Source organism: Sciurus vulgaris (assembly GCF_902686455.1).
Source record: "Sciurus vulgaris genome assembly, chromosome: 5".
NCBI lineage: Eukaryota > Metazoa > Chordata > Mammalia > Rodentia > Sciuridae > Sciurus > Sciurus vulgaris.
Window position 1 is genome coordinate 55,951,434 of NC_136465.1, and position 17,931 is coordinate 55,969,364.

The window sequence follows — 17,931 nt, forward strand, 5'->3', positions numbered from 1 at the left end:
CAACTGGCTTCTTTATTCCTTCATGATTACCATGATAGGTGGATCCTGAACATTTCTTTGGGAAGCTAAGAAACCCCACTTTGCTGTTCAGGAGATGGAGCCACACTGAACTCCATTTTATCACCTGTAAGAACTGGGGCCATATTAATTAGCTTACATGCCTCATAATCATGTAATGAAGTTTTCATAATCACATGAGATAAGGGGCAGGTGAAAAGCATTTCACACATTAAAAATTGTCAAGTTATAAATATTAGTTTAATGTGACTATAAGGATATTTGCAGATAAACAGGTTGTGTAGTTGTATGTAAGAGGTCATGATTATATTTGTGTGTTTAACTATAAATGTGAATACTGACACCTTTGCATATGTTTTGTGTGTGTTTGCCCTTTGGTCTTGGGACAGGCAACTGGGAGCCATTACCCAGCAACGAGCCCCATAGAGTCAGCCTTCCTTTATGTGAATCTGTGTGCCAGACACAGGGTTCCTGCTCAGGGTTGTCCTGTGACCTCCCAATGACCTTAAGAATTGGTTGCTGTGATGACCATTTTTTAACATGTAACAAAGCCTGAATTTGAGCTAAGGTATGCTGACTCTGAGGTGGCCACCAATCTTCCTAGAAACTAGTGGAGGCCCTCCAAATGTGGGTGTCTTGCAGAAGCACCTTCCAGGCAGATAAACTTCTGTGGTCAAAGCGAATGTCTGCCTCCTCATCACCTTCCCACCTCCGCTTCACAGGGAACCCACTTCATTTCTCTGAGGTTCTGTGGGCACCTCCAGGCTCACAACTTCTGCTGAGCCCCTGCCCACAGTTAGCACCCAGTTAATCCCTATTGCGTTAATATGCTGGTTAGGTTAAGGCTCTTACAACCCAATCTCTAAACTTTCTTGCATTGTCTCATATATGAGCTTTAGGGAGACTCCTCATATCTAAACCATAACAGCTCCTTCTTGCCATGTCTCTGTATCTTCTCTTCTCTCTTGCTTGAAATATTTGCCTCTTCCCATTCCTCTTGCATATAATGTGCGTATTCTAAAGTGCTCTTTTCCCCATGTTTTTCTATTAGACACAACATAAATATGTCTTTGCATATAAATCTTCATGCATGCTTCTGATTAGGTCCTCAAAATAGATTCTTGGAAGTGGAATTTCTGGGTCAAAGGTTATGAACATTTTTTCAGGTTTTGATGAATATCCCAGATCACTTTCTAGAAAGCAAACACATGCTTCTTAGCTTTCCTGCCACATATCCCTTCCTGGGTGTCTGGGGCATTTTGTTTGAAATGTTCATGTAGCAATGACCATGTCTTCCTTCCATTAGAATTCTTTGTTTACCCTCTGTCTGCTCAGCTCAACAGCAAACTACTCTCCATCTAACCCATCTTCCTGTCTCCCCAGGGAACTGTCCATGGCAGGTGCCCAGTGCATATTGGCTGAGCTGGGCTGCATCGAACATGTGAGTTGTCAGCCCCTTTCCACAGCGGGCTGGACATCAGGAATCCAGATGTTTTTTTTAATAAATCAGCGGGTCCCTAAATGTCTAACAAGAGGGGAAATCCAGCAATTGCTGCAGACTGGTGGAGTCTCTCTTCTCTCTCTATCTCTCTCTTTCTTCTCTCTCTCTTGCCTAACAGTCAAGTAAAATAAAAGCCCAATTAAAAGTTATATGCCCTACTGTGAGTACAGAAAGGGTGATGCCTGATGGAGCAGAAGATCAGGGTGCCCTGGACACAGGGAACTCCAGTCTGCCATTTCCCGGTGGGACTGTTGACCCTGGAACTTCATTTATTCCCTCCTTTCTGCCACGGAGAGATCTTCCCCTGCCCCTTCTCATCCTGCCTCTTGGTGAGTGACAGGGAAAGGCAGAGCAGGTGGCCTCCTTTCTGCTTGCACCAGGAAGTCCTGTGCTCATGTTCATCCCCAGGGCCAGAGCACCCCTGTGCAAGGGCCCTTCAAGGCACACAGGTACTGGGCCCTGCTGGTCCCACCTTCTGTAGAGCTGATTAACTGGATGTGACATTGTTTTGGACTGGACACTAGGCAGCTTAGAACCTTCAGTTCAATCTGTTTATTTTTATTTTATTTTATTTTTTAGAGTGCTGGGGTTTGAATCCAACCCCCGACCCACGTGTTAGGTAAGCACTATGCCACTGAGCTACATGCCCACCCCTTTTTAGTTTTTATTCAGAGACAGAGTCTCACTAAGTTGCTCAGGATGGCCTTGAACTTGTGACCATTCTGCCTCAGGCTCCTGAGTTGCCAGGATCACAAGCACTGCAGCACCTGGCTTAGCTCAACCTCTTTAAAACAGCAGGAAAGAAGCCCCTGTGTCCCCCACTGAGACTGGTCAATCTCTGAGACCTGTGTTTGCTGGCTGCTCAGAAGAGACTCACTTAAAGCTGCAGCTTAGGCTTTCTAGGATGCTTAGTTTGGAAACATTGGGAAAGCTTCATTGGGAAAGGGCCTCTTCTTTTGAGATAAGATCTCAGAGACAGGAATGCCCTTCATTATGATCTGAGGCCTATCTGAACTCTCTCAGCTGTTCCCCAGTTTGTGACATGCTTGCTTGCTGTTCTAAGGGCATTTCAGAATGTGACTCAGTTCATTATCCCTTAGACCCAAAGAAGTAGGTGCTCATTTTACAAACAGAAACAGAAGCTCAAAGAGGAGCCCAAGCTAGAGAGAGGCTGAATTAGCCTCTTTGAGCCAGGTGTGGTCCCAGAGACCTACTCTGTCTGGGTCCTGGTGTGTGTGTGTGTGTGTGTGTGTGTGTGTTGTGTGCTTATGTGTGTGTGAGAGAAGCCTTTTCCAGCCTTATGTGGAAGTTCTGTAGCGCTTGGGTCATATTTAGGAGGCAGTGTGGTCTAGTCATATGGAAGTATTTGGAAATATTAATAGTCATTTGGAAGTATTAGTAGTAAGCCAGACCTGAGTTTGGTTTCTGACTCTCCCATTTAGTAGTTATGTGACTTTAGGTCACTTGCTTCACTTCGCTGAGTCCTGATTTCCTTATTTGTAAGTGGGGATTATGACATCTATCTCACAGTACTATTATGAAGGTTAAATATATTCATTTAGATTGATGTTTAAGGGCAGTACTTAGCACGATGGTAGTCCCTGAAATAAATACTATATCTTTTCCTTTTTTGCCCCTTTTGGACAAGCTGAGAGGTGCAAGGGGTATGTAAGAGAGTCTTTACCTGTGATGCCCTTTCCTCCATTTGCCAGAATCTTCTCTTTCTGGGCGCTCTTTCCTATTAATTATCTACTTCCCCACTCAAATGTCAATCTAATTCACACCAAAGTATTGTGGGCTTTATGTATTATTCTTCCCATCAATTTCACTTTGAATAAAGGAACAGAGGAAGAGGGCAATACTTAACCCCAAAGCCTCAAGCGTTAAAAGGGCAGGAGACATCCTGGTGCCTCCCAGATCCTCCTCCCCGAGTCCCCGACTACTCTGCCTGTGTTAGAGCAGATTCTGGACAAGCCTCTCCCTTCCCTCCCTCTGGACATGTGCTTTCCTGGGAGCTCACATTCCCCACTGTGTCCCCAGGCACCAGCCACTTGGCTCTGGACCACGCCCTGCCTGGCTGAGCGGCTGCCCTGGGAGCTGTCAACACGGGTGTGCGTGCTGGTATGCTGGCCTGGGGGCTTGGAAGAGGGAAGGTGCGGGCAGCAGGGAAGAATGTGCTAGGCTGGTTTGCATTACCTGCCAACATGGAAACAGTCGTGAATCACACTGCACAGCTGCGGATGCCCAGGGCAGGGGTGCGAGGGAACGTGGAGCTCGGCTGCCATGGGGAAGGGAACAGCCTCCAAGGGCTCAAGGGCTCGGGCCTCAGGACAGGAGGTGGAAGCTCTAGACAGGCTGCTTTTTGCTCAGGGTAAAAGGAATTAAATAAAATTATTTAATACTGAGATAATCTACTTGGCAGGCGGTGAGCTCCCTGTCCTTACAGGTATTTCAGAGGCTGCATGCATACCCTCAGGCACTGTGCTAGTAAGGACTCTTATATTAGGAAGAAGGTATCCCTTTCTAATCTTAAGATTTTCCCATACTTGTGACTGGATTCCTGGTCTGTGTTTTAAAACTTGAAGAAATGGGCCAGGTGTCATGGTGCACGCCTGTAATCCCAGTAGCTCAGGAGGCTGAGGCAGGAGGATCCCAAGTTCAAGGCCAACCTCAGTAATTTAACAGGGCCTTAAGCAATTTTTTAGTGAGATCCTGTCTAAAAATAAAAAATAAAGGACATGGGGATGTGGCTCTCTGGTTAAGCACCTCTGGTTTCAATCCCTGGTACCAAAATAAACACACAAACAACCTTGAGAGTAAGAGCACTGTTTTTGTTTAATAACACGTATGTTGTGCTGACCATGTTCCAGGCTTTGTTTTAATTGCTTAGAAATATTAACTCACTGAATTCTCATAAAAGCACAATTTTATAAATGGGAAAGCCATTTATAAGGATGTGCTCCCTGTTAGCCTGACCTCAGAGTCTGGTCTCTTAACTGCTAGTCTACTGTGGTTGTGAATGGAGGTCTTTCCAGGAGGCCTGGTTTCCGATCTGAGTCTGGGAGTAATTTGGGGGAATCTGGCAAAGTCCAACAACAGACAAACCAAAGTGCCTTAGAAAGGCTAGACCTTGTAAGGAGTCCCTTTCTGCAGTTGTACCATATAACCTGAGAATATGGTAACAGGGCAGTCACCCAGGTGACTAGTGAGGAGGAAGGACCTTCCAGATGAGTAGGAGACAGTGCCAGAGAACCTGGAAGTTTGAAAGTCCACATGGACAGGTGGCTGCAGGTAGGCCAGTTAGTCACAGGGAACTGTAGGATCTGGGGGATGGGGAGGGGACTCAGGCCTGGGGACAAGATGAGGGCTGTGGTATTAGAAATGGCAAGTGATATCAGAAACATTCAGGAAGAATGACTTGATGTGGAGTCCCAGGTGTGGGTTGGGGCAGCTGCCCCAAGAAAGAAGGACCTCAGAAACCAGTGTTTAATCTCTAGATTTGCCACTTCTGCTACTTGTGTGCTTAGGACAGGTAGGTTATATACTCTGTGATTCCTGGTTTCTTTATCTGTAAAGGTGGTAACAGTAACCATCTTTCATCATGGTTAAGCAGGAGGGGGACCAAATCATAGCGTTTACTTACAGAGAACTTTGCAAAAAAGTTGTACTCAGCACAAGTCTGTGCCTCTTACCTTGGGTGGGAATTCACCCTAGAGGTGGGTGGGATTGAGTTGAAGGTAAGTGGGTAGGCGAGGAGGCCGATGTTAAAAGATGGGAGGGCTGCAGAGAGAGGCTGGGAAGGCCAAATCACTGAACAGACCTTCTTGCTATCAGCAATCCACGTTGGGGCTTTATCAAGAGACACTCTGGGAGATAACCCTAATTAAGACCAGTCACTGTGGGCTGTGGAAACAAAGGCAACTAAGGAACTACAGGCAAAAGAACGGATTAGGAAGACCTGGGATTTCAAGTTAATGCATTGACAATCCTATCAGGCACAGGGCCAGGGAGCAGGCCAGCTTTCCCAGCACTTGGAGATCAACAGAGCTGGTCCTCGGCACCCCACCCCCACTTCCTCGAATATTCTTGCCCTTGGGCACCCTCCATCTCCTCATCTGCAAAACCAGTGGGGTTGGATAAGATAAAGGCAGGACTAATGATATCCTTCCATGGTCTTAAAGATCAAAGCTTTGATTTTTTGGTTCATCTAAGAATTTATTAGAATCACTTTGGAGTTAGAGGACAAGATTTAGGGTGGTTAGACTAACAAAAAGGACTAGAGATGGAAAGCACTGATAGGAAGAGCAGTGACTGCAGATCTGTAGTGCTGTGGAGTGTTGGCAGGGCCTCATGGGTTAGGTTAATACTGATAAAGTTCCCACCTTGTAGGTTAGGCTACTGAAGGCCAGAGGATGTCAAACGACCTGTTTGAGGTCACAGAGCTGGTGAGGGGTAAAGTCAGGCTCTTAACCATGATTTTCCCAGCTCTGATACACAGTGACTGTGCAGGCATTGCCCATGTCTAGGCCTCAGTCTCCCTATCTGTCAAATGGGTGAATTATTCCATTGGCAATAGCATGTTATATTTCTCTTTCACTTCCACCTATGAGACCTTTTTACCCTGGGAATGTCAGGTGTTGTCCTTGACTTGGGGTCCTGACCCTGAGGGTGGGGAGGATTCTCTTGGTGCTGCCTTGTAAATGGCAATCTGGTTTGGAAACAGCATTCCCCCGTGTGTTATTACAGTTGACCATTGCTAGAAAGAGCTTGAAAGTGGGCCCCAAACTGGTGGCCCTACTGATGGCTCTGATGGCTCTGCGTTCTCTTTAACTGCAAGGTCTGGTGCGCTCTTCAACAATTTTTTTTTTTTTCGTGCCGGGGATTGAATCCAGGGGCACTTAACCACTGAGCCAAATCCCCAGCACCAACCTTTTAAAATATTTTATTTAGACACTGGGTCTTGCTGAGTTGCTTAGGGTCTTGCTAAGTTGCTGAGGCTGGCCTTGAACTTGTGATCCTCCTGCTTCAACCTCCTGAGAGCTTGGATTACAGGCGTGTGCCACTGTGCCTGGCTCTTCAACATTTTTGATGGTAAGAAACTGCACAGGTCATTTATGCCCAGAAAGACCTTGCTTGGTGGGCATACAGTCCAGGACTTTGCCTCCAAGAGGATGGACCAGATGACCTAATAAAGTTCCTAATAAAACCTCCTGGGCAGATCACCAACTGCCTTCCTCCTTAAAGTCTCATTGAAAAAGGAATGTCTACAGCAATCCCTTGGTAACACATTACAGTGTTTCACAAGCCTCCTAGCCAGGAAGCTGTTCTTAATGTTTAACCTTAATCCCTCCTGCTGTAATTTAAGGCCCTTTTCTCTTGTTGAGTGCAAATGGAGAACAGCTGCTCACCATCATCGTCTGACATCAGCGATTTCTCAAGATGACCCTGTGAGACAGGCCAGGGTCATTAGACCCAATTTGGTGCTCAGCAAATACGTATTTATTCCTGCATGTGTGGACCACAGACTGGTTTGTTGGGCACAATGAATAGCTGCAAGTTTATTAGGGTGTCTCTTCAGATACGTGTCTCCTGTACATGCTCTGGACCTGAGTGCAAAGACCCTGCCTGTTTGATGGGCTTCGAGAAGGCTCTTCTAGGGTTCCACGTGGCAGAAGCTGCTCTAAAGACAGGAAGAGGTTTGTAGAGGCGGCTGAGACTTTAGACTTTAGGCAACAAATCTGTGGTGACATCCAGTTGAGGCAATTTGGCCCTTCCTTGGACTTGAGGGCAGATTTTTTTTTTCCTGGATTTCTTTTCAATCAGGAAGACTGGGGATGCTCTATGAGGGTGTATGGGTTCCCTACCATTCCGAGGGGCCGAGTTGAGGGCAAGGGGAAACACCATGAAGGTTTTGTGACCACAGGGAGATTCTCTGAGCCTTCTGTTTCCTCTGAAAGGAGGCAGGGATAAAAAATAATTGTTTTGTGACCATAGGGGGACTCTCTAGGCCTTCTGTTCTCTCTGAAAGGAGGCAGGGATGAAATATAATCAAGCAATTAACCACCCCCATGATCACTCAGAACAACAGTATCAACAAGAACTAGGGACAATAAAGCCCGCAGGCTGCTGGGTAAATTGGGCCTTTCTTAGGTCAAGTCTTATCTCTTTTTCTCTCAGTGCTTTAACTTGGTCTACATTTAGAGAAACGTGGGTAATGATGTTTGGAAGAACAGGTGAGCCAGCGGGGGTTGTATTTCAGAGGCCAGGGCCCATGCCCTCCAACTCTTCCCTGATTTAACCTTTGACAGAGTCCTCACCGTTCTCTGAGCAGTGTGGCTTCTGGTTTCGGAGGCCCCAGCCCCACCCCACAGCTACACTGCTGTCTCCACGGGGCAAGGGCCATGGCAATGCCTCGGTTTTCAGGGCCCGACCTGTGCCTGGGCACTGCCTTCCGGGTTCTCTTCCTCTGGGAGGCAACATTCTGATCCATAAACCTTCTCCTCCGGGTGTAGGGTCGGGCTGTTCCTGATGTTTATCAGAGGCTGGGATCAAAGCTGTCCAGGTCATAAATCTCCCCCCGCGGCTGTCAGGCCCGGGGCAACTGAAGAGGGTTGGTTTGCTCTACTCCACCCACTCCCCTCTCTGCCAAGAAGCTGTCCTCTCAGGAGCCATGGCAGGGCCAGTCCAGTCCTGGGAGCTGCTTCTGAGGCCCAGAGAGGATTTTTGTGTTAGAGGAGAGAACATGGAGCCTGTGCCTGGAGAGGTGAGGGCAAGGGGTGTGGCTGTGGCCCTCTGTGTGTGACAGGTGTTGTAAGCCTTCTCCTGAGTGGCTGTAAAATGCCCCATGGGTGAATGAATGGTTGCGAGTAGGAGAGACTAACCCTCTGGAGTCCTTGAACCCCATCCCTCATTTCATAGGAGAAACTGAGGCCTGAGAGGTTAAAGGGCTTGCTCACAGTCCCACAGCTAGAGTCAACTAGAAGACTCAATCTTCCGAACTTCAGTTCACAACACGGCAGCCAGGTCCTGGGAATCATCGAGTGGTCACTGAAACTGGAGAAAGGGCTCCCAAGCCTTACAGAATTCCCCTCAGCGTTCTCTAGTGTCCATGTGACCAGTGGATGTTTGCAGCTGCCTCGGACTACGTGACAAGAAAGTCAAAGCTGGTGGAGAAAATGAGGTGAAGCCAGAGGATTTCCAAGCAGCTGGCTGGGGAGGACCAGGGGGAGGCGGCTGGAGGCTGGAGGCAGCAGGCAGGAGGCCTTGGAGGCCTTCTACCTCAGGACTCATGGAAGCTTTGGGACTGAGCTTTAAGGTTTCCAAGATAGGGTGGAAGGAACATTAGGCAAATTCTCACCATTTTCTCTCTGCTTCAAGGTTTCCCTCAAGTAAAGAAAGGGGCCGCAGAAATAACTCAGCTTAACCCTTTCATTGACACAGGAGGAAGGACAGAGAGGGAAGGGCAGATCTTAGCTGGGATTCCCCATACTCGAGGCTGAGTTGATTCACAAAACAAAAGCATGCAAACATTGCTACCAATAGACTACATGTATACGTAAATAAAACACATAAAAAGTATGGTCAAATTTCAGAATAATGCACCATAGATAAAAGTAGCCTTAACCTCCTCTAAAATGAGAAAACCCTGTCTATAACCCCCAGCGGCTCAGCAGGCTTTTAGAGGCAGCTGAGGCAGCTCAAACTTTGTTCATTTTGCATCTATGTGGGTAGAAAGAAGGCAGGAAGTAGAGGGGAGGAAGGCATGGAATTTTGAGTCACTAGGACTTCGGCTCCAGGACTTAGGCCCTTACTAGCTCATGACCTTGAATGGATTACCAACCAGCGTCCTCATTTGTAGATGTGCAGATGTAATGATAACAGCTCTTAGAGCAGTGCTGGGGGCATAGTACGTACTCAATAAATGTTCACTTTAGAGACAACTTGGGATTCTTGGTCCAAGTCACATTCAAAAGGACCTCACTGCAAAAGGGAGACAGAATCAAGGAAGACCTCCCATATTGGATAGGAGGTGGGCGTGTAGGGTCTATTTTAAATCTGGAGGCAAATCACCTCTCAGGTGAAGTGAGGATTAGAGGACTGAGTTGAGTTTTCCAGAATAATATTTATTTCAGTTTTCAGGAAATGAGAGTTTCAGATGTTGTCAGCAGGTTGGTGGATTTTAGGACCTTTGTTCCATCTGGCTAGGGTTGATTCTGGGTTGAGTTTTAAGGTTTAGTTATGGGCTGAATTGTATTATATGTTAAATTCCTAATCCTAACCCCTGGTACCTTAGAATGTGGAGATAGGGTATTTAGAAATAGGGTCTTTATTTTATATTTTAATTTTTTTTGGTACCAGGGGTTGAACCTAAGGTGCTTCACCACTGAGCCACATCCCCAGCCCGTTTTAAAAAATTTTTATTTTGAGACAGAGTCTCACTAGGTTGCTTATGAGGCTGACTTTGAACCTGTGAACCTCCTGCCTCAGCTTCCAGAGTTGCTGGGGTTACAGGTGTGTGCCACCACATCCAGCAAGATAGAGTCTTTAAATAGGTAATTAAGGTGAACTGAAGTCATTAAGGTGGCCCCTGCTGCAATATAACTGGTATCTTTGAAAGAAGAGACACTTAGGACACAGAAGACACAGGGAAAAGATGGACATCTAACAAGTCAGGGAAAGAGGCTTCAACCCTACCGACATCTAGATCTTGGACTTCCGGCCTCCAGACTGTAAATAAAGTGTCTGTTATTTAAGCCATCCAACTTGTCATATTTGTTGTAGCAAATACAAGCTCCATTTATTCTTCCTCCTGAGACCTCATGAAGCAGCCCATCTGCTTTTCCATGGCTTCTGGACCCCTGGTGGGGCTCTAGAGGGAAAGAGACACAGGAACAGGGCTTCCCACTTTCGTGTTCACAAAAAGCAATTTTTTGGGGGGAGCCTGGTAAAGATTTAGGTCCCATAACCATCTAGTTATGTCTGGGGGAGGGGCTGGGGAGATTCTGCTGGTGACTCTGTGAGAAGGCCTCCCTTCCACGGGCACTGCTTGGACACTCGGCAATCCCAGGCTTTTGTTCACGGGGCTTCACGCTGAAGGGATTAGGAAGGTGTCCTTCCTCGGTCTCGTGGGGACATGGGCTTTCCTAGCTCTCCTTGTCCCCACCTTGCATCTCTGTGGTGGCAGAGCCTCCCAGCCTCTGGGCCTCTCTGAGTGAAGGTGGGCTTGGCTGGTCCACGGGGCGAGCGAGCGTGGGGCAGTGCGCAGGCGCCGGGCGGTTGGCTGTTGGGATGGGCGTGATGGGCGTGGGAACTTACGAAGTCTTGGGTGTCTCGCTCCTGTCGGTTTCCAGCGTGACACATGCACAAAGGTACCTTTTATAGGTAGGAAATTATAGGTGCTGCTACTTCAAAGGCCTTGGCAGCCAGAGAGCTTCTTTGAAAGATGACAGTATTATTAATGGTGATTTATTGCTGGGGCCATTTTGACAACAGACATAACCAGTTTGCCCACCTTCTTGGCTTTCTTCCCCCGTACCTTGCTGTTTTTTTTTTTTTTTTTCCCCTTCTTCTTTTCCCCTGCCTTATTTTTTGTCTGGGGTCGGAGGTTAACTGCCTCCTGCATGAGGAGGCCTAGGCGTCTGTTTATCACACACAGTAAGGTATCTGGCTTATTAACTTGTCATCATGTGTCATAAAGTTTAGTGAAATGCTGGTAGATTATAATCCTAAATAGGGCAATTACCCTGTTATTAAAGCGGCTTTCTGGCTTTCTCTTTTCTTCTTCCTCTCTTCCCCTTCTTCACTTCCCCTTCCTTTCTTTCCTTTTTTCCTCTCTTCCTTTCCCCTTCCTTCTTCTTCTCTTCTTCCCTGTTCCTTCCTTCCTCTTTCACCTTCCTTTCTCTTTTTCCTTCCTTCCCTCCCTTCCTCTCTTATCTCTTGATCTCCACTCCTACCCTCTTTCCTGATTGGCATTGTTCTCTCCACTTTCTTGCTTTGCATTGACCCCTGAGTAAACTTGGCCTCGAAAGGACAGAGCTCAAGGGGCAAGAGGCTGTCAGGAGCTGTCCACCTTGCTGCAGCCATGGCCATGAAGGGAGGTACTGTCCCAGCCAAGGTAGTGCAGGGAGGAACAGTGAAAATCGGGGGGCAGGATGGTTTCTGTTCCCAGGCAGAGAGGTTGAAGCGTGGAGACAGAGCTAACAGGGTTACTTTGGCCTGCCCGCCTTTGCTTGGGCTGAGGTTTTCCTCCAGGATGTCTCCCTGTGCCTTTTACTGGGTCATTTATGGGTCTGGAACCAGAGGGGCGGGTGACATGGAACATGATAAATCACCTGATCTGAGTTTGAATCCTGGCTGCCACTGACTTGCTACTGTTCCTCTGAGACTTGGTTTCTCAGTCTGTAAAATGGGGGATGATTGTTCTTGTCCTATTGCACACAGTTTTAAGGAGGATCCAAGTGGATAATGGATAGGAAAGAGGATGGCCAGTGGTTAATTGTGGTACAAATCTGAGGGACCACTGTGATTTTATCTATGCCATTGTAGGGGTTCATTTCCTGTCTAATTAACCCTCAATTCTTGCTGCTCCAAAGGAGTGCAAGTTATTTGGCTCATAGAGACATTTTGGCCAACCATGGACTATGTGTATGACGATGGTCCCATCTGCCTGGCGATGTAGCCAGCTTCGTTTATGTAGGTACACCCCTAATGTCCACGCAATGCAAAATTGATGTTCCAAACGTGTGCCTCCTGCAGTAAGTGATGTGTGACTGTAAATAGGAGTTCATTGTCTGTTTCTTTCTCTACTCCTAGGAGGTTGTGATGACCTTGATTAATAAATCTACCTGGGAGGTACTGTTTGACTCAGGCTCTGAACAATGGCAATTTTTAGGAGTGTTCATGATAAACACTTGTTATAAGCACTGTGCTAGATGAAGAATACAAAACTGAATAGGCTGGAAGCAAAACTGAAATAATTGAATCACAGCTTGCCAGATCTTAAAAGGATCTTAGAGACCATCTAGTTGAATTGTCCCATTCTATAACTTTGTAGACTCAAAGAAATACGTAGGACAACCTTCCTAAAAGACACCAGATAAATTATATACAGAGCTGGGATGAAATCTCTGAGCTCAGACCACCAAGACCCTAGATACTCTTCTCTTCCTGTGAGGGACATCCTCATCAATTAGCCCTCAGGAGAGTACCTGCTAGCAGTTATTTACACTTCAGTATGAAGTAAACATTTAGTTCTCACAGGTGTTGCTTCTTTCCTCCCCCCACTGCTTCTTTGCCTCCCCCAAGGCCTCAAACATGCTGGGCAAGCACTCTACCTCTGAGCTACATCCCCAGCCCTCGGGTGTATTTGATTTTGAAGCCTCATCCCTAGTTATATGAAGCTGGGCCTTTTTCCCTGTCAATGGAATTTCTCACACTGGTGAGAAGAGAGGCAATGCAGGTACTTATGATTTCCACCCCTTAAATTTATGCCACTTGCCTCCTCTGTTGGGCAAGAAGGGCTATACACTGTTTCTTGAATTAACTGACCTGGACCAAGATCTACAGGTCCACAGTTCAGATTTTGTTTGTCAGGACCTGTCAGGAAGCAAGTTTGGGTGGATGGATGGAGTCAGATTGGTTTAAAAATGGAAAACCAGCAGACAGGTTTAAAAATGGAAAGCAGTCAGACAGAGTGAAGGTGGTTCCTAAACAAAACACTTGTCCCTTCTGTTTGTTTTCTGGTTGCTTTCCTCATATTTGGGGAACACTAGAAAGCAGACTGGTATTTAGAACCGCAAATTCCAAGTGCTGGGAGGATAGAGAGTTTATGAGCCCCTACTGCACTCTGTGCAGGGTAGTGGGGAAGAGAGACACCATTCCCATCTTGTAGTGATCAAGTACAGAGTTGGGGCCACAGACAAGGAGGAGAAGAGACCTCCTGGCCTCCCTGCTTTTGCTTGTTGAGAGAACCACAATGCTCTTTCTGTAAGTCACTTTGAATGTTGGTAGAACACAATGGGATTCGGCTAAAAATGTATTGATGGGACCTGCTAGATGGACATGCAGAGAGGGAACAGAATTTCCTAACTATCTGAGCTTGGGGTGGGTGCAGATGTGCGGCCTTCAGAGGAAGAGGACACTTCTGAATTAAGGCTTGCAGATTGCAAGGAGGCAAGGCACCCACAGGCAAATGTCCTGCTGACTTTGGAGACTCAGGAGAAGGGGCCTGGAGCCTGGGGCCAGGTGAGGGCAGACATGAACCTGTGGGGTCTCAGTCTGGAGGAGAGAGTGAGAATCCTTGTCTACCTGGGGAGAAGGAGAGTGACAGCACTGTGCCTCTCAGTTGGGCAAGTACAGCCTGGGCTGGGTGGCAGGTGACATTGTACTCCCCATTTGGTCCCTCTGCTGGTGGTCATTTGAAATGTTACTGAGCTGCCCAGCTGATCCTTGGATTCTGGAAGGCAGACAGCAAAGGATGATAAGGAAGGACTAAGGCAGGGCTATTACCCTGTTCCTCCCCCAAGGCCATGAGGGACTTATGGATTTGCTGGCTGACTCCTCTGGGAACTTTGCCAGGTCAAAGTACAGGTCAAAATTTGCCTTGGTCTTCTGAAGTTCAAAGAAGACCTGTGGTTTCCCATCTTTACTGGCAATTTCTGATGGTCCCACAATATATGTCATTAACCAATTGTGTGATCTCATACAAGTCACTTTATCTCATTGTGATGCATCTGAAAAACAGGGTCAGACACTTGCCCTGCTGACCTCTTTGGATTGTTGTGGAACAATAACAAATGAGATGATGGATAGCAGACCTTTGGTAAACTTTACAGTGATATGCACCAGTTAGTTCCCATGATAATGACTCTGATTCTGTCATTTGGAACACTGACCCCCTTTCTGTAAAGAACCTCTAGGAGCAAAATGCTTCCGACCCTGGGTTGCCTGGAAAGGACCAGATTCCTGGCTTAGGGGCTGGCTCCCTCTTCCAAGAATTAAGGATGTGAAGGAGAATCCTCTGCAACTAGGAGGCACTCCTGGGAGCCACCTACAACCACTCCCATCTGAGGAGGGCGTCCACTCCCAGTTTGTCTGGAGGTGCCTTGCCTTGCCCTGGGGCCAGCCCCATCTCAGTAGGGCCTTTAAGATAACAAACCCGAAAGGCAGCTGTCTGGCTTTAGTTCTGACAGGTGTCTCAACCAGAGCCTCAAGATAAGGGAGATGGTGAGCTGATCACTCCCTCCTTGGATTGATAATTGAGCAATAACAGCTCTGTAATTGCTAAATAAAACCTCTTGCCCCACCATGATAGATTTATGGCTGAAACACCTTATCTGGACTGAGGATGTTTCATGATATACATGGGTGTGTGTGGGAGGGGAGGGGAGAGAAGACAGTTTTGCAAAATTTCCAGAGTTGTGTAGTAAATTCCTGCCCCCTTCCCTTCCCTGAAGCACAGTCCTGTGTCCCTTAATGACCTGATGTGTTCTGAGAACTGAGCCATTAGGTGATTTTGTTGTGTGAACATCATAGAGTATACTCAGGTGTAGGTGAAAGAGGTCAGTCACTCCATGTGGCCCTTCAAGAGACGCTGTAAACATGAGATGCATGAAGCTGCTGTTGGTATAACATGGCACACTCTTTTGCAGCAAAACTTAATAACAATTAAAAAGTAGTTTAGTAAATACATAACCCAGTAACAGCTTTTTATTATCATATTACTGTGCATAATTTTAAGTGCTATGCTTTTATATAACTGGCAGTGCAGTAGGTTTGTTATGCCAGCTTCACCACAAACACCGAAGGGACGTATGTTGAGCTATAATGTCACAGTGGCTATGATGGAATTTTTTACTCTTTCATAACCAGTATTGTATGTGCTAACCATCACTGACTGCAACATCATTATGGGGTGCATGGATGTGTTATCTAGAAGCTCATTCTAGATCTGCCAGAATTTTATATGCATGGATTTCTTCTAGAACCAACCATGATGTAGGTGCCTCATGAAATATATGCCTGTAATGATGACAATGATGGTGAAGACCGTGATCTGTGACCTGACCCCACACATACACACAAATTTATTTATTTATGTATGTATGTATTTATTTGTTTTTTGTACCAGGGATTGAATTGAACCCAGGGGTGCTTTAACACTGAGCTACATCCCTGACCTTTTTTTATTTTTTATTTTGAGACAGGGTCTCACTAAGTTGCTGAGAGCCTCACTAAATCATTGGTGCTGACTTTGAACTTGCAATCCTCCTGCCTCAGCCTCCCTAAACCACTGGGATTATAGGTATGCATTTTTGACACATTTGATTTAATTCAGTCAATATTTAACAACGTGACTCTTCTTTTTTTATTTGTTATTTTTAGATATATATGACAGTAGAGTATATTTTGACATATTATACATGTATGGAGTATTATTTGTTCTAATTAAGATCCCATTCTTGCAGTTGTACATGATGTGGAGTTTTACTGGTGGTGTATTCTTATATGAATGTAGGAAAGTTATATGCTTATTCTTGCTCAGGGCTAGAAAAGTTATGGTTATTTTTTTGTGGGGGGTGGAATGGGGTATGAAAAATATAAAGAGGGGTGACATAGGCTCTCTTCTTTAGAAATATGGTGTTGTTTGAGGGGCCAGATTTTGCCCAGCTGGCTGTGCGGGAGTGGAGTGGGGGCAAGAGGGCTTGGAGCAGTGATGGCTCATGGTCTGCATGCAGCTTCAGGAGCCAGACATATCTGGTAGGATCCCTCCTCTGTCAATCACTGTCTGTAAGGTCTTGGCTTGGGTTCTCGTGAATAAGATCTATTCCATGCTTGTATAATTTTATCAAAATGGATTCTACTGTCATGTATAACTAAGAAGAACCAGTAATAAAAGAAGAGGGAAGTAATACTCCCTCGCTCCCAAGGTTGATGTGAAGGTTAAATTACTTGCTGGATGGGGTTACTTGGCACCGTGCTGGGTCAGTTGCTTGGCTGATAGCATCACCAACATGGTAATGGAGATGAAGGGCTGGGACCTAGGGACAGGTCCAGGCTGGAAAGAACTAAGAGCTAAGTGACCATCACAAAATCAGGACTCTGCATGTGCTGGCTTATCATTCTTTTGCAATTTCATAACATTTAATTTTGATAGGTAATATATCCAAGTTATTTAAAGGTAAAAGGCATAAAGGAATATGATTTTTCTTTTCTTTATGGAAAAGGAAAGAGGAAAATTGCTCCCATCCCTGTCCCCTGTCATATTCCACTCTCCCAGAGGCAGCCATTTGTCACTGGTTTCTAGCATATGGTGATGATGATAGAAATAGCCAATACTCACTTATACTTGACATGTGCCCAGTGCTGTTTTAATTACTTTACATATTAATTCATTTAATCCTCATAACAATGGCTTCTAAGGTAGGTACCATTATCATCATAACTTCTTTATTTTCCTTTTTCCATATTTTTATTGACGTATGATAATTGTACATAATGGTGAGTGGGATATGTTTTTATGTATTTGTACATGCACATAATATAATATATAATAATATAATGTGGTTAATATTATAATTTCTTGGAACATATAACACATAATTCTAACATTTTTGCTCCATGTTTTTAAAATTTAAACATTCATTTAAATCTTCCCAACCCTAACATATAAGAAAAAAAATCCCTAAGCAAAGATAATAATAAGGGAAAAGTATGGACCATGGTCATTTTGGCAGAATCCATAAAGGAAGAGGGCTGTGAAGAATGAGAAAGAATATAAGTTTAATATCTGGTGTTTATGGATTGTGCAAAGAGACATCCATATTTTACTTCACTTCTTCTGCAGCTTAGCTGGGTGAGGTAAGTATTGCTGTTTCCATTTTTTTTTTTTTTTTTTTTTTAAAGATGAACACCTACTATGTCCTAGATCCAGAAACTTCTTATCAGTTCTAGAGGTTAGGAGAGTCATTGTCTTAGAATCTGAAAACTTGAGAGCAGGAAGGGAAGTTAATACTCAACTGGTCTAATCTTTTACTCAGAAGAAGGTGACTTGCCCAAAGTCCTAGAGTGTTCTAATTTTTTTCCTTACTAAGAAAGAAATTATCGTATAATAATCCTCCTCTGCAGGCAAAGATGTTTTATGATGCACCTGCCTGCAACTGGAGAGGGCAGTCTCTCCAGCACCCATTTCCCCTCAGTTCTTTCTCAGGTGTGTAATTTCTTGCGTCTCCTGGGTGCAGGTGATGTTCAGAGAGGACCTGGGATCAGATAGGCCAGGAGCCTGACTTTGGCTCTGTCATTTTCAAACTGCTAGTGGGAAAGGAAGGGCCACAGGCCAATCCCTAACCATTTCCCAGCCTTCATAAGGGATTAATAGTTTTTTGTAAGTAAAAGAACTTAGCAAACTGGCAGCC

General features: G+C 45.6%; 1 long non-coding RNA gene across 1 annotated transcript; it reads left to right on the forward strand.

The window, feature by feature from the left end:
* Window positions 1-1,399: 1,399 nt before the first annotated feature.
* On the forward strand, window positions 1,400-15,825 carry LOC306661617. Its single transcript, XR_013763909.1, has 4 exons — window positions 1,400-1,459; window positions 2,099-2,138; window positions 3,560-3,640; window positions 15,724-15,825. It is a non-coding gene; the product is annotated as an uncharacterized lncRNA (long non-coding RNA).
* Window positions 15,826-17,931: the final 2,106 nt, after the last annotated feature.